The 16101-nt window shown below is 47.1% G+C and overlaps 1 long non-coding RNA gene across 1 annotated transcript in view; it reads left to right on the forward strand.

Moving 5' to 3' along the window:
- Positions 1-243: 243 nt before the first annotated feature.
- Positions 244-16101, forward strand: part of LOC147737511 (uncharacterized) — a 47120-nt gene continuing 31262 nt past the window's right edge. The window contains exons 1-2 of the long non-coding RNA XR_015299451.1: positions 244-295; positions 2121-2235. This is a non-coding gene — a long non-coding RNA (uncharacterized LOC147737511). The remainder of the gene's footprint in view (positions 296-2120; positions 2236-16101) is intronic.

The raw sequence follows: 16101 nt of genomic DNA on the forward strand, positions 1-16101 counted from the left end.
CTGCTTGGTAAGCCGAGATCGTGCTTGTTGAATATTCAACCAATATGAGTGCTGATATCCTAATTGCTGGTCTGCCTGAAGTTGTGATGCTGCCGACAGTAGCATGTCTGCTAAAAGCGGTGGCGTGACTGGTGGATCTATAAAGCCAAATAAGAGAAAGTTATCTTCCGACACCGCAGTCTTCGTGACTGAGACCAGTAACACTGAAGACTCTGAGACTCACAGCCGTAATTTCTCCTTTCAGAGCGTTATTGCTGCAGATGGAGTGAAACCAAGAAGTAAGCACATTACTAAGGTACCAACAAAGTTTAATATTGTTCATTTGCATTAACTGTTCCTCTTTTGCAGCTTTTGAAAATGCATTTTCAAGTTGTGATGCTTTTTGTTTAGTTTTTTCTTGTAGGCTGTTACCTTTGGTTTCAAGGGAAAGATGTTGTAGCGTTTGACCTTAATGCTGCAGTTTGCATTTCATTACCATCATTTGCTTACCCTGGGAATCTCCAGGGTGCAGGAGGTTTCCTGTTCCAGAGTTCTTTCTTCAGCTTCTGGGCAGTTGTCGCTCTGCGGCGATCTGTGGTCCTCTTTCTCTGCTCTTCTTGTAGTAGCTCCTATCAGAGCTTCATCCTCCCGCCAACGATAATATGATGGCAGGCATCACCCAGCACAAACCACAGCCTATGATGGGCTACGTCTATCTGCTCGGCGCAGTTAGAGCGAGGATAAAGTTCTCCGGGTCTATCAGGCTGTGAATGTAACCTAAGGGCTTAAGATGAAATGTAGAGCTTACCTCCTTCCTGAGTGGCTCCACACTGCTGTCTGCAGAACCTATAGCTGGCAGCACCCTGGAGTATGTATGTATAAATCAGAGTATGATGGAAGTAACCTGCAATATAGTGGCAGGCAGCACCCTGCCATAGAGTAGGATTTCTCATAGTATTTTATTTCCTGACACATTAATGTAGATTGTCTTTTAACAGGCAGAAGAACAACACTGACCATACATTTCCTGGCACCGTCTTTAAAATGACGTACACATTAGGAATGGCATTTCGTTCTGCTGGAATAATAGCACAAGTTATCTTGCTATGATGTTGCACCACAGATCTTTGGCTGCAATGCATTCCGTGTTTCTTTCAAACATGCTTTCTACAGGGCACATACATGATTTGCTGCTGTAGAGAAATAATGCTCCTGTTTACTGTGGCAGACTCCGAAATATTGAAAAACTTAATGATTTCTCTTTCAGCATTCATAGTAAAACCTTTCAATTTTTGACTCAGTCATTTGGCAGAAACATAACTTAGTACCGTTAAAATAGTTGCGATGGGGAACATTCATGTGGGGTTAGGACTGGCTCGACCAGAGTCCTTGCTGACTTGGATGAGTATGGAGTTGACCACCATGCCTGGTCCAGTGTGGAACCAAGCCAGCGATGCTTTGCTGCAGGCTCATTTGCCCTGATAGCTGGTCAACAGTTTGAGGAGGAGGAGGTGAAGAGCTGGCTAAGTGTGCCATGAGGCTGGCATTTCAGTTCATCCCTGAGAAGTGAGCTTTGAGTCATGTAGTGTTCCTCTTATACCACGTGCAATTCACCCTCTCCAAAGCCTCAAGAATTCCTGGGTGTGAAGGAACTGCTGATTCTGATCGGGTGCTTGATAGTTTTCCAGAAACTCATGTTCTTGATTGTTCATGTTTGTCAGTAGTTAATGAAACACGTCCAGGGTTTTCATCTCTTCAGTGACACAAGCTGCAATAAACGTTTCTTTGTTGTTGCAAAAAAATATGAATGGCCGACGAGCCTCTGTCTGTCAAAGAATGGCGGGCTGGGGAACTGTCAGTCATCTCACTGCTAAGCAGAGCAGTCATGCTTCATCCTCCGTCAGGCCTCTGATTTTGGCCACTGGGACTTTAGAGCCCATCCTTTTAATGAGAAAAACAAAACTGCAAGTCCCATAAGCAATAGTGGTGGAAGGTGTCTGTCATGCATGACCTGGGACAACATCCGATTCAGCACATCCAGTTCCATTTTTTAAGTATTTGACACAATATTGAATTTATAACCTTTGTTTTTTATGGTCATGAGTCACCAGAATACTAAAAACGTGTCTTTTATTTTCAAGGTCAAATAAGTAATGGTCACTTGGAAGCTCTTTTAATTCTTCAGTATTTGTCATTGATCTCCACGTGTGGCTGGTTTGGGTCTGCCCCCTGCATCTTTCCTGATAACTCGCACAGGTAAGGAGCTTGTAGAGGCAACATGATAACGCCATACTCGTCTGTAAGAAGTGCGCTCGGAGGCAGGTATCCGATCATTTTTGTGAAACGAGTAAGCGCCAATATCTGCTATGTACATTTGTTAAAATAAAACAGTCAAATCACAGAATACTGTTCCAGAGGTTCAGTCCCAGAGTCATTATCTGTAACTGAATGCAGACATCCTAGGAATCATGTGCTTTTAAGACAAGTTTCGTTCACTCACCTGAAGGTGACATGCTTCATCATTGGGCTATACTCCTCATCAGGCCGGCGCTACAATGCCTGGCGGGCACCACCAGAGGGCACTTTGTTGCAGATGTTTTATTAAGTACGCCGGATGAGCATAGTAGGACAGAGGATGTTGTGTCATAAGATGTGAGATTGGTGAAAGTCTGAATATAAGATCAACTATCGACCAGTTGCCACAATATAGTTAATGTGATCTTCCTGGTCCATGTTGAGATTAAAAACAGTGGCAGAGAAATTGAGGAACTAATGGCCCCTATCACTGTGTGAAAGTGCCGATCACCTATGGACATGCTGGTAAGCTGGGGTCTATAATTCAGGTCAACTTTTTTCATGCCTTGTGTAAGGAGCAATCTGTTGGCATTTCATCAGGACCAAATATGGGAAAATGGGTAAATGTGACCTAATCTTCTCCACAGCGTGAGGAGCTCTGTAACTCAAAGCCCTGCACCGTGCATAGGTGATAAGGTGCCTATTACCATCTTACTACCACAGATGAGCGCTGTCTAACAGAGTGCACTAGATACGGTAACCCTCATAAAATTCAGGACATTTTGTCTTATCCAATAGTGAGGACGCCGCATCAGAGGGCAACTGGTGTGAAAAGCACATGCTTCCTAGGGTGTTCCGTTAGAGATAATGTCTGTGGGACTGAACCTCCAGAACAGTATACTGTAAATTGATTTATATGAAGAATGTGTATACTGGACTGTCATTTTCCTCGTCATCTCGTATGATATGTAAAATAAAACACAACACACCGGGAGGGCAACAAATCTATCATACATTTAATGCAAAAATAGCAAAAGGCCAAGCAAACTAACAAGTGACAATTGTCTTTGCAATGGACGAGAGCATCCACCCTAAAGCAAGTTGGAGTATATAATGCTAATGCTACACAATGTATTTTTACATACTTTTCTCCTAATACAAGTCAATGAAACATGAACACGTGATAGAAACAGTTACTGAAACGACACTAATAAGTAGGAGGCAGGATCTTCTCTCGAGAGGAATGTGAGAAGTCCGTGAGGTGCAGATAAAAGATACACAGACAAGCTGCAGAATTCACTGTTTCTGGAAATAACACTTCTGTTTGTCAATATTCAATTTACTACAAGATGCAGGAAAGTGTGCAGATGGACATCACTAAATAAAATGGTTCTGGGCCCTAATAGAATCATGTAACTTTGCAGGCATATTAAGGCGAACAGTCACATCAAATAATATAAGAATATTGTAATTTGGTAATGTAATATATCAATGCACGTTGTGGCATTCATGTGTAACAAGTTATTGGTATTAAAGAAACCAGTATATCCAGTTATGCTTTCTCAATTCCTTCTTCCTAGAGGCCACCACTACTGCTAGCCAGCCGTATTCGGCAGAGCCTCCTGTGATCTGGAATCCTGTATTTAATCAATACCAAAGGTTGTCAATGCTTCTAGCCAACTCCGGTCACTGGTGCCACTCGCACCCCCACCACCCTTGGGCCTGTTATTCTTTTAGCCACCTCCAGTCAGTAGTGGCCCCTTGGACCTGTATGTAAGCCTACTAGCCAGCTCCTGTTAGTACTGGCCCCTGGGACCTGTTATCATTCTAGCCAACTTGAGTCATTAGTAGCACCTTGGGACTAGTGATCATACTAACCAGCTTCAGTCAGTATTGGCTCCCTGAGACCTATTATCCTGCTAAGTAACTCCAGTCAGTAGTGACCCCTGTACCTTAAATCCTGCAAATATTCAAAACCAGAGGTCAACTCTACTGCCAACTAGTTCCAGTCAAAATTGACATGTATTGTTACCCTGCCTGTAATGAATACCAGAGGCCAGCGTTGTTGCTAGCCAGCTCCAGTCACCAGTGGCCCGTCACATATTATCCTCAATAGGATCAATGCCCAAGGCCAGTGCAGCTGCTGGCCTGCCCTAGTCAATAGGGAGATTTTAACTATCACCTAGAACTGTTAGACAACCTAGACTCCTCCAAACTACTAGACACCCTGGAGGCGTACGGGTTTAGTCAAATAGTCACAGGATCGACTCACAAGGCAGGCCATACTTTAGATGGCATTTTCACCAACAATCCCGACCTTAAGTTCCGAGACATAAGGCCTTTGACTTGGACGGATTACAAGGATATCTATTTTACTCTCAGAACCACAAATCCGGGCCGAGAGCCTGTGATGAAGCATGGTAAAATCAAGGTTCGAGGTTGGAAAAAGGTGCAGGGCAGTGTTTTTGAGACCGCTCTGAATATGGGCCCTGACCTACCCTTATCTGATATTGACGCCGCTGCCTCTGCATTCAACGAATGGATTGATAGGGCAGCTAAACAGGTAGCCCCTGTGAAAGAGATAGCCTTAAGGAAGCCAAGGATATCTTCTCCTTGGTATAGTCCTCACCTTAAGGCTCTCGGTGGAGACAAGATTATAGTGAGAGTAGCAAAATAATGTACAATCTTGCATTGCAGAAATATAAAAATGAGATAATCTCTGCAAAAGAGCATTATTTTTCCACCAAAATTAGAAATGCGGCCGATTGTAGTAAAGAACTTTTTAAAGTAGTTAACTCTTTGGCAAAACCTCAGCAGAACAATGCTTTTAAGGCTGATCAGGAGATATGTAACAATCTGGCCCTTTTCTTTCAAAATACAGTACAGATGATATATGATGATCTTCTAAAAGCTCAGGGACTCCAGTATACTATCATACGCAATGCAGAGGATGCCTGGCCGGCGACGCAATGTAAACTCTCCTGTTTCCCTGAACTGGTAAACAAGGAGGTGCAAGAGCTGCTCCTCTCTATAAAATCAGGTTCTCAAGTGACCCTTGCCCCCCTGCCATCATGCATCTAGCCCCTAAGAAGATTTGCGAAAAGTTGACGCCCCTTATCAACCAAGCCCTGACAACGGGATTATATCCGGCTCGGTGGAAACAAGCGGCCATTAGACCCTTACTAAAAAAAAAAACCTAAACCCAGAGGTTTTAAAGAACTACCGCCCGATTGCAGGATTACCGATGGTGGCGAAGGTCATTGAGAAATCAATGAACAAAGTGCTGGGTGATTATTTAAATGCTAACAAGCTATTAGACCCAACTCAACATGGTTTTCGCGCCTGCCATTCCACTGAATCAGCTCTGATTGTTGCAACTGAGAAAATTTGACGGGTGGTCGACGAAGGGGGTAGAACAGCCCTCATACTCCTAGACCTATCAGCTGCATTTGACACCGTGAATCACACGGTGTTAGTGCAACGGCTGAAGGATCTGGGGGTTGTGGACACTGCCCTTTCCCTGCTCACCTCCTTCTTGGAGGGTAGAGAGCAAAGGCTGGTTTGGGATGGACTGGAGTCCAAGAGTTTCCATCTTCCTTGCGGTGTCCCACAGGGATCATCCCTATCCCCCACACTTTATAACATATATGTCACCCCGTTAGCAAGGCCCATCAAAAGACATGGTTTTCTGTTGGTATCTTACGCCGATGACTCAATGCTTGTTATTTCTATTGGTAAACAGCCTGAGGTCACAGCTGCTAAATTCCACGCTTGCATATCTGAGATCATGGTCTGGATGAATCACAATTTTCTGAAGATCAACACAGACAAAACGGAGGTGATAGAATTTGGAGGGGGACCCCCCGTATGGAACAACTCATGGTGGCCAGTTGAGGCTGGGAAATGCCCGGTCCCGGTCTCTAAGGTTAGGAAATTGGGGGTCATTTTTGATGATAAGCTAAACTTCTCAGCTCAGGTTAATAGCCTGATATCGTCCTGTTTCTTTCTATTAAAAACTTTAAGAAAGATTTTCCCATTCATCTCGCAGGATCTACAGAAAACGGTGATGGTGAGCCTTCTGCTCTCCAAAGTAGACTACTGCAACGCCTTGTTCATGGGCACAGACAGAATGCAGATGGGAAAGCTTCAGTCACTTCAGAATGCGGCAGCCAGGTTGCTTCTGAAAATTCCGAGGGGCTGCCCCACCTCTTCAGGTATTAAATCACTGCATTGGTTACCAGTACAGCAGCAGGTTGATTTCAAGCCCTTGTGCCTGGTTCATAAAGCTCTTTATGGAGGGGGTGCCGATGAAGTTTCAAAGCTATTTACGCCTTATGCTCCCCCTCGTCTTCTGAGATCCACTAATGTAGGACTTCTTAAAACCTTCAGAGTCAAACGAGCCAGATGGGGAGGTAGGACACTATCCAACAGTGCGGCACACCTGTGGAATAGACTACCTCTGGACATGAGATTTCAACCAAACACAAGGCTGTTTAGGAAGAGTCTGAAGACGCTGCTCTTTGTAACTTAGGCTGGCTCAGGTTGTAGCTTTCAGGATTATGGATTCACACACATTAGCGCCAAGACGACACGGCAATCAAGCGCTTTATAAACATTAAAAATAGAAATAGAAATAGAATAGTGACCTCCCAGACCTGTTATTCTGCATATAATCAGCAAGGCTTCTGCCCTAATAACACTCACCTCCACATCCATATGGTATATTAGAAATGTAATTTATTTACATCATACGGTAGGTACCGCACTTATTTCACACGATCCCAAAAACAAAGAAAATCTAAATTTGCCTAACCCTTCAGCATTCCACCTTGTCAAAAATGACCAAATCACACCAAGCACTATAGCCTGCCACATCACATGGCACACTCAGCCACAACATGACAAGATACCACGGCAGGGATTTGGGGCCATTAATCCTCTGTTCGAGGCTTGTGTGCTGTAGTTGCACATGCTTTACATACTCCTGCCATCTTGTGTTGGGTCTGGATGTTTGCAAGTTGTTTTTCTTTGAAAAAGTCTTTCCAGTCACGAGGTAAGGTGACTCCACCTTTCGGTGATAGTGCGCATGGGCATCGACTCCATTGTTAGATTGTTTTTTACCTCAAATGGGTTCGGATGTGTATTGCTGGGCTCCGAAACCGCTCTTTGGGTTCCCCGCAGTCCACTCTACCCTCTACGGTATTGTTTCAGTACCCGTTTCCCTCTTCTCCGCGTTTCAAATAGATCGGCAAACTCTCCATTTTTGATAGAAAACCTCGTGAGCAACCGTCTGGCCAGCCATCTGCAAATGGAATGGACTCCATTCTATTTCTGTCCTGGGTGCCACGCCAAGTACCCTCGCACTGACGTACATCAAGTTTGTAACCTGTGCCTCTCTCCGGAGCACAAGGAGGAAGCCTGCGTCGCTTCTAAGTTATTTTGGTCCAAGACGACTCTACCCGATCATCAGGCTCGATGACGAGAGAGGCAGCGTCAAAGCATTCAACACACTCTGGATATCTTCGGGGAAGAATCTGAATAAGACGAGATAGAAGCGTCTGCCATTGAAGAAGAGGCCCATCACTATGCCAGAGCGCAATCGTTGGGGCAATCTGGTGTAGCCATGTGATTGCAATTCTACATCATGCCAGTACCATAGGCGACTGACGAAATGTATAGGTTATCTTGCGCCCTTCTGGCATCTAAAGAGGCCTAATAAACAGTATTTGGGTGTCAGCTCAATACTTAGTTATGTAGCATGAACCATTTCTTCGACAGCTAGTTGCCAGAAGGAGTGTATTTCATCGCAGGACCATGGTTAATGTAAGAAATCAGACCCCACAGTGTTGCAGCGCAAGCATATATCTGGGCAAGACCCGACCATTCGATGAAGGTGTTGTGGCGTTAAGTAGGTTCTTTGCAGAAAATTATAATGTATCAGTCAAAAATGGGCATTACTAGAAACCATGTTTATTAGTTCATAGGCTCGCGGTCAGTCTTGATCTTCCATTGGAATGTCAAAGTCTAAATTCTAGGCCTCTCAGGCCCGTGTGTAGTGTCTACTGTACTTGATCACATTGTTCTGTAAAGATGCATAATTAGGTGTCTACACGCTCCATACGCTAGCAGTATCTCAAGGGTTTGAGTATGCGGTGGAGCTGTCGCATAGCATGGGCAGGGGTGCTTAGTTGTGTCTGCCAAGTTCGCATGTTGTAAAAATTACCCCTGGCTTAGACCAAACTCTTTGCGGGCATGTTTAAAGGGGATAAGTCTCATCTGGGTACAATTCACCCTATTGCTCGCAGCCCCCTCCCTCCATGCCTGGAAGGACATACTGAGTGCTATCTGCCTGATTGGTTTTATTATCCAGATTGGGAGCTCCCTATGGAATGGTGCGCGCTTAAGTACTCTCACTACAAACCATTGCCATACTCTGGCCGTCTGTCGCACAATATATGGAGTATCTCTCGGTGTACCTGATTCCATCCATTAACAGCTCTGGAAGACAACCAGCGTCCACCATTCCTGCCAAGAGCCACATTTCCCAACCAGGGACTGTGTTGAGCCATCGAGCTGCGTGTTGCAATTTAACAGCATAATATTAGGGGTCCAAATGTGAGATCTCCAATCGCCCGCTGCATAAGTCCTGGTCAGTGTGGCCAAAGCCACTCTGCTATGTGTAATGGCTGTGTTGAAAGATTTAACAAGACCATGAAGGGCATGATCGGTGGACTTCCTGAAAAACTCAAAAGAAGATGGGATGTCTTACTTCCATGCCTGCTTTTTGCCTATTGGGAAGGGCCACAGAAGGGAGTGGGGTCCTCCTTATTTTAGCTTCTGTTTGGCTTTCCTGTCGGGACCACTGTGCCTTGTGAAGGAGGGATTGGAGAAACCTTTTGTTGAACCTTAGCAGATAAAGTGGACTATGGGCTTGGCGTTTGCTCCAGGATGTATGAGTACGTGGAAAAAGCAAGCAAAAACATTGAGGCCAGCCTAGAGCTCCAGAAGCTCTGGTAATGCTAAAAGGCTGCTATGGTTGAGTTCCAGCCAGGGCAGATGGTGTGTGTTTTGGGTCCTGTGGCTCCTAGGCCTCTGCTAGGTAAGTGGAGTGGACCCTACCCTATCCTAGAAAGAAAGGGGCGGTCACCTACCTGGTAGACCCTGGCTCTAATAGGAATCATAAGAGGGTCATCCATGTCAACCGCCTTACACCCTACTATGACATGACAGATGTGACCATGCTCATGGTTACAGATGAGGATCAGGAAGCAAAGAGCGAACCTGTCCCTGACCTGTCCAACAATCCAAAAGATGGGTCAGTGGAAGGTGTGGTCTTGTCAGACACTCTACCTGCACATCAGGAGGCTGATTGCAGGCAAGTCCTAAATCAGTTTGCTGAGCTCTTCTTTTTGACCTCCCGCCAGACTCGCTGGTGTATCCATGATGTAGATGCTGATGAAAGCCTACCGGTCGAGAATAAAACATACAGGCCGACTGAACATGTGAAAGAGAGCATCAAAGCTGAAGTAAGCATGATGCTGGAATTGGGAGTTCTAAAGCCTTCTGAGAGCCCCTGGACCTGCCCAGTTGTCTTAATCCCCAAGCCTCATAGCCAGGATGGTAAGAAAGAAATGATGTTTAGGACCCTTAAGGCGTGAATGCTGTGACCAAAAGCGATGCAGATGAACTTACTGACAGGTTGGGAGCAGGTTGCGAGCAGCCAAGTATCTGAGTTCGTTTGATCTCACATCAGAGTACTGGCAGATAGGTCTGACGACTCTAGGAGCAAAGGAAATATCTGCATTTCCAACCCCAGATGGGTATTATCAGTTCACTGTAATGCACTTTGGTTTGAAAAATGCACCTGCCACATTTCAAAGGTTGGTGTACTAAGCCCTTGCTGGATTGGAATCCTTGAGTGCAGCATATCTACACAACATTGCTGTCTTTAGCTCCACCTGGCAGGATCACTTGATCCACCTTAGGAAAGTACCGGAGGCTCTGAGAAGTGCAGGCCTCGTTATCAAGGCAAGCAAGTGCCAGATAGGGCAGGGAAAGGTCGCATACTTGGGTCACCTTGTGAGTGGAGACCAGGTTCAACCCTAACAACCCAAGATCTAGACCATTCTGGACTGGGTGGCTCCAACTACCCAGACTCAAGTGAGGGCCTTCCTTGGCTTCCCTGGTACTATAGGAGGTTTGTGAGGGATTATGGCACCATTGTGGCACCCCTCAAAGAACTGACTTCCACTAATAGTGAACTGGACTGTGAGCTGTCTAAAGGCTCTTGACACGCTGAAGGAAGCGATGTGCTCTGCAGCTGTTCTGAAATCTGCAGATTATGTCAAGCAATTCATTGTACAGACTGATGCCTCTGAACATGGTATAGGAGCAGTGCTATCCCAAAAACATGACCAAGGGCAAGATCAGCCAGTGGCTTTCATCAGTAGAAGGCTAATCCCCAGGGAGCAGCATTGAACTGCCATTTAGATGGACCCCTTTCCTGTGGTTTCGTCCCTTGAGAAGTTTAGGTCAAACCTCTTTGGCTCTCACTTCCTAGTTCAAACCGACCACAGGCTTCTCGGATGGTTAAGGCTAATGAAAGGTGGAAATCCCAATTGGCTAAATTAGTCCATCTCCCTACAGGGAATAGACTTTGAGGTGAAACAGAGACCTGGGACTGCCAATGCAGATGGACTTTCCAGGTTGTCCCATTTAGACGATGTTAAATGTTACGTTATGTTAAAAATACTTATAAAGCGCGTGCACACCACAAGGTTTCATGGCGCTGCGGACAAGGGAGTCCTGCCGCTAAGTGATTCATTCATAAGTCTGGCGAAAGAGCCAGGTTTTTAAGAGTTTCCAAAATTGAGGATATGATATCATCGATCTAATGTCCTGAGGGAGAGAATTCCAAAATTGAGGGGCCAGGACCGCAATTCTTAGTCCCCCCAATTTCAGCTTTTAAAGGATGAAGTAGCTAGGGGATTCAAATGGGAAGACCTAAGATCCCGAGTGTGGATATATCTCTGGACCCGAGTAGATACAGACAATGAGTAGTTGCCTCTTTAATAACTTGTCCAAGTCATTAGATATGGTCCAAACTCCAGCCAATCAGGCGACAGCACCCTCTGGAACCTTCTCCTCAGAGGCTCAGGCTCTCAGATTTTCTACAAAAACAACAGGTGATGGACCGAATGAGGATCAATGTCACACATTCAACCCAGTCAAAAGATCTGGGTCCTAATCCATCGTTTTTTTGCACTCCACACCACCCTGGGTTAGACAATGGCGATATGCAAATCAGCTCTGACCCTGTGCCCCATGGGAACAGTCCAGTCCGAACTACAAAAGCCATGTCCTTCCCAGAACGGAATCAAGCATCCGAGGACCGGACCGGTTTCGAGGTAACACCTCTCATCAGCCCGGCTAGCTTGACTCCAGTGGTGTGGAGTGCCTGGGACCCACGTCTGGGCATTCCCAGTACACTTATAGCGAGTTTGCAAAAACAACAGGTGATGGACCGAATGAGGATCAATGTCACACATTCAACCCAGTCAAAAGATCTGGGTCCTAATCCATCGTTTTTTTGCACTCCACACCACCCTGGGTTAGACAATGGCGATATGCAAATCAGCTCTGACCCTGTGCCCCATGGGAACAGTCCAGTCCGAACTACAAAAGCCATGTCCTTCCCAGAACGGAATCAAGCATCCGAGGACCGGACCGGTTTCGAGGTAACACCTCTCATCAGCCCGGCTAGCTTGACTCCAGTGGTGTGGAGTGCCTGGGACCCACGTCTGGGCATTCCCAGTACACTTATAGCGAGTTTGCAAAAACAACAGGTGATGGACCGAATGAGGATCAATGTCACACATTCAACCCAGTCAAAAGATCTGGGTCCTAATCCATCGTTTTTTTGCACTCCACACCACCCTGGGTTAGACAATGGCGATATGCAAATCAGCTCTGACCCTGTGCCCCATGGGAACAGTCCAGTCCGAACTACAAAAGCCATGTCCTTCCCAGAACGGAATCAAGCATCCGAGGACCGGACCGGTTTCGAGGTAACACCTCTCATCAGCCCGGCTAGCTTGACTCCAGTGGTGTGGAGTGCCTGGGACCCACGTCTGGGCATTCCCAGTACACTTATAGCGAGTTTGCAAAAACAACAGGTGATGGACCGAATGAGGATCAATGTCACACATTCAACCCAGTCAAAAGATCTGGGTCCTAATCCATCGTTTTTTTGCACTCCACACCACCCTGGGTTAGACAAAGGCGATATGCAAATCAGCTCTGACCCTGTGCCCCATGGGAACAGTCCAGTCCGAACTACAAAAGCCATGTCCTTCCCAGAACGGAATCAAGCATCCGAGGACCGGACCGGTTTCGAGGTAACACCTCTCATCAGCCCGGCTAGCTTGACTCCAGTGGTGTGGAGTGCCTGGGACCCACGTCTGGGCATTCCCAGTACACTTATAGCGAGTTTGCAAAAACAACAGGTGATGGACCGAATGAGGATCAATGTCACACATTCAACCCAGTCAAAAGATCTGGGTCCTAATCCATCGTTTTTTTGCACTCCACACCACCCTGGGTTAGACAATGGCGATATGCAAATCAGCTCTGACCCTGTGCCCCATGGGAACAGTCCAGTCCGAACTACAAAAGCCATGTCCTTCCCAGAACGGAATCAAGCATCCGAGGACCGGACCGGTTTCGAGGTAACACCTCTCATCAGCCCGGCTAGCTTGACTCCAGTGGTGTGGAGTGCCTGGGACCCACGTCTGGGCATTCCCAGTACACTTATAGCGAGTTTGCAAAAACAACAGGTGATGGACCGAATGAGGATCAATGTCACACATTCAACCCAGTCAAAAGATCTGGGTCCTAATCCATCGATGGATTTGGGCCCAGATCTTCGGACTGGGGTGAGTGTGTGACATTGATCCACATTCGGTCCATCACCTGTTGTGTTTGCATATTCCGCCCTAAGTGCGCTGGGGATGCCCAGACGTGGGTCCCAGGCACTCCACACCACTGGAGTCAAGCTAGCCGGGCTGATGAGAGGTGTTACCTCGAAACCGGTCCGGTCCTCGGATGCTTGATTCCGTTCTGGGAAGGACATGGCTTTTGTAGTTCGGACTGGACTGTTCCCATGGGGCACAGGGTCAGAGCTGATTTGCATATCGCCATTGTCTAACCCGGGGTGGTGTGGAGTGCAAAATAACGATGGATTTGGGCCCAGATCTTCGGACTGGGGTGAGTGTGTGACATTGATCCACATTCGGTCCATCACCTGTTGTGTTTGCATATTCCGCCCTAAGTGCGCTGGGGATGCCCAGACGTGGGTCCCAGGCACTCCACACCACTGGAGTCAAGCTAGCCGGGCTGATGAGAGGTGTTACCTCGAAACCGGTCCGGTCCTCGGATGCTTGATTCCGTTCTGGGAAGGACATGGCTTTTGTAGTTCGGACTGGACTGTTCCCATGGGGCACAGGGTCAGAGCTGATTTGCATATCGCCATTATCTAACCCGGGGTGGTGTGGAGTGCAAAATAACGATGGATTTGGGCCCAGATCTTCGGACTGGGGTGAGTGTGTGACATTGATCCACATTCGGTCCATCACCTGTTGTGTTTGCATATTCCGCCCTAAGTGCGCTGGGGATGCCCAGACGTGGGTCCCAGGCACTCCACACCACTGGAGTCAAGCTAGCCGGGCTGATGAGAGGTGTTACCTCGAAACCGGTCCGGTCCTCGGATGCTTGATTCCGTTCTGGGAAGGACATGGCTTTTGTAGTTCGGACTGGACTGTTCCCATGGGGCACAGGGTCAGAGCTGATTTGCATATCGCCATTGTCTAACCCGGGGTGGTGTGGAGTGCAAAATAACGATGGATTTGGGCCCAGATCTTCGGACTGGGGTGAGTGTGTGACATTGATCCACATTCGGTCCATCACCTGTTGTGTTTGCATATTCCGCCCTAAGTGCGCTGGGGATGCCCAGACGTGGGTCCCAGGCACTCCACACCACTGGAGTCAAGCTAGCCGGGCTGATGAGAGGTGTTACCTCGAAACCGGTCCGGTCCTCGGATGCTTGATTCCGTTCTGGGAAGGACATGGCTTTTGTAGTTCGGACTGGACTGTTCCCATGGGGCACAGGGTCAGAGCTGATTTGCATATCGCCATTGTCTAACCCGGGGTGGTGTGGAGTGCAAAATAACGATGGATTTGGGCCCAGATCTTCGGACTGGGGTGAGTGTGTGACATTGATCCACATTCGGTCCATCACCTGTTGTGTTCTCAGATTTTCTACAGCACGTCACTGCTTTGTCTACTACAAAGAGGTCACTCATCAGACACTGTGAGTCTTGTGGGAAACTCCGGCTTCATTCCCAAGACCCCCACAAAAAGTGTATCTATTGCCTCCACCCTGAACATCAGGTGAGAGATTGTAAAATCTGCAGGACTTTTCCTCAAAAGACTTAAAGAGACAGAGAGGGACGTCTACTTCTGTGGTTACAGAAACTCAAGACCAAGGATGATCACTTATCAGATGTTGAGAGTGATTCCTCTCTCGGGACTGTCATCCCTAAGAAGAGGGCTAGTGAGGCGGAGATGGTATCTGCTAAGGCTAAGGTGCTCAAGAAACACCACACCTCTACTCATGAAGGCCAGACTTCCTCCTCAAAAAGGGCTCCTGCTCCTTCTAAGGGACTACTTATGCCCTCTACGCCTCCAAGATCTGCCTCTAAGTCTCAGACGTCTTAGTCTATTCCTGCAACAAATTTGCCTAAAAAATGAGTTCCTCGTCGACAATGACTTCCGTAGCCACTTCTACAACGACGACTTCCACCTTCTCTTCTCCTCAACCTACAATGATTATGTCGTCAGCGTCCTCTCCGTCGACGTTTGTCATGGTGTCTGTTAAGCCTCGCTCGTCTGCCACCTCCCTCACTTCGTCGTTGACAAAAAAGAGGTCTGTCTCCGGTCAGTCATCGACTGGTGCCTCCTCGCTGACGAGACGGTCGATGGCTCTCAAGGCTCCACCTGCTTCGTCGACGGTTGCCTCGTCGACGGTTGCCTCGTTAACAGCACAGACGCCTTTCCTTACGGAACTTCAACCACGCTCTTCGTCGTCGACCGCTGAGTCGGCGGTGGCATCTTTGGTTCCACCTTCAGCTTTGATGTCTCTAGTCTCCTTGAAATCTTCAACAACACTTTTGCCGCCTTCAGGAACAACGGATGTTTCCCTACTTCAATGTCAACGTAGGAACTCTTCTTTGGAACAATTGCCATTTCAACCATCTGCAAATCTTTCTGTGGAGCCTTTTGACTATGGGGCTAATGAGGAGGTTTCGGAAGAGGATGACCGGTTCCGTGCTGCTCGTACTCCTTCCGAGCTTCTCATCAAATGACAAGATATTGATGATGACCAAGGATATGATTATTATCCTGAGCCTAATACTCAACCACTACCTGAGAATCCAACTGTGCAGATGTCTATGTCTCTCATCACACGTCCTAAAAGAAGCCTTCACCGGCCTCCCGGGTCCAGCCCTCTCTCTTCTGAATGAGACCCTATTCCAGGGTTGTGTCCCTAAGGCCGTTAAAGAGGCAATTGTGGTTCCTCTTCTGAATAAATAAGGGGCAGACCCCAGATCCTGTTGAATTACCGCCCAATTTCTTTGCTCCCATACCTGGCAAAGGTACTGGAGGCTCATCTGGTGAAGTGCCTGTCCAATTTTATTGAGCAATCCAACTATCTCGACTGACACCAAGCTGGTTTTTGGCCTGCCCTCTCAACGGAGACCGGAATACTGG

This window comes from Lissotriton vulgaris, chromosome 1_1, assembly GCF_964263255.1.
Source record: "Lissotriton vulgaris chromosome 1_1, aLisVul1.2, whole genome shotgun sequence".
NCBI classification, from domain to species: domain Eukaryota; kingdom Metazoa; phylum Chordata; class Amphibia; order Caudata; family Salamandridae; genus Lissotriton; species Lissotriton vulgaris.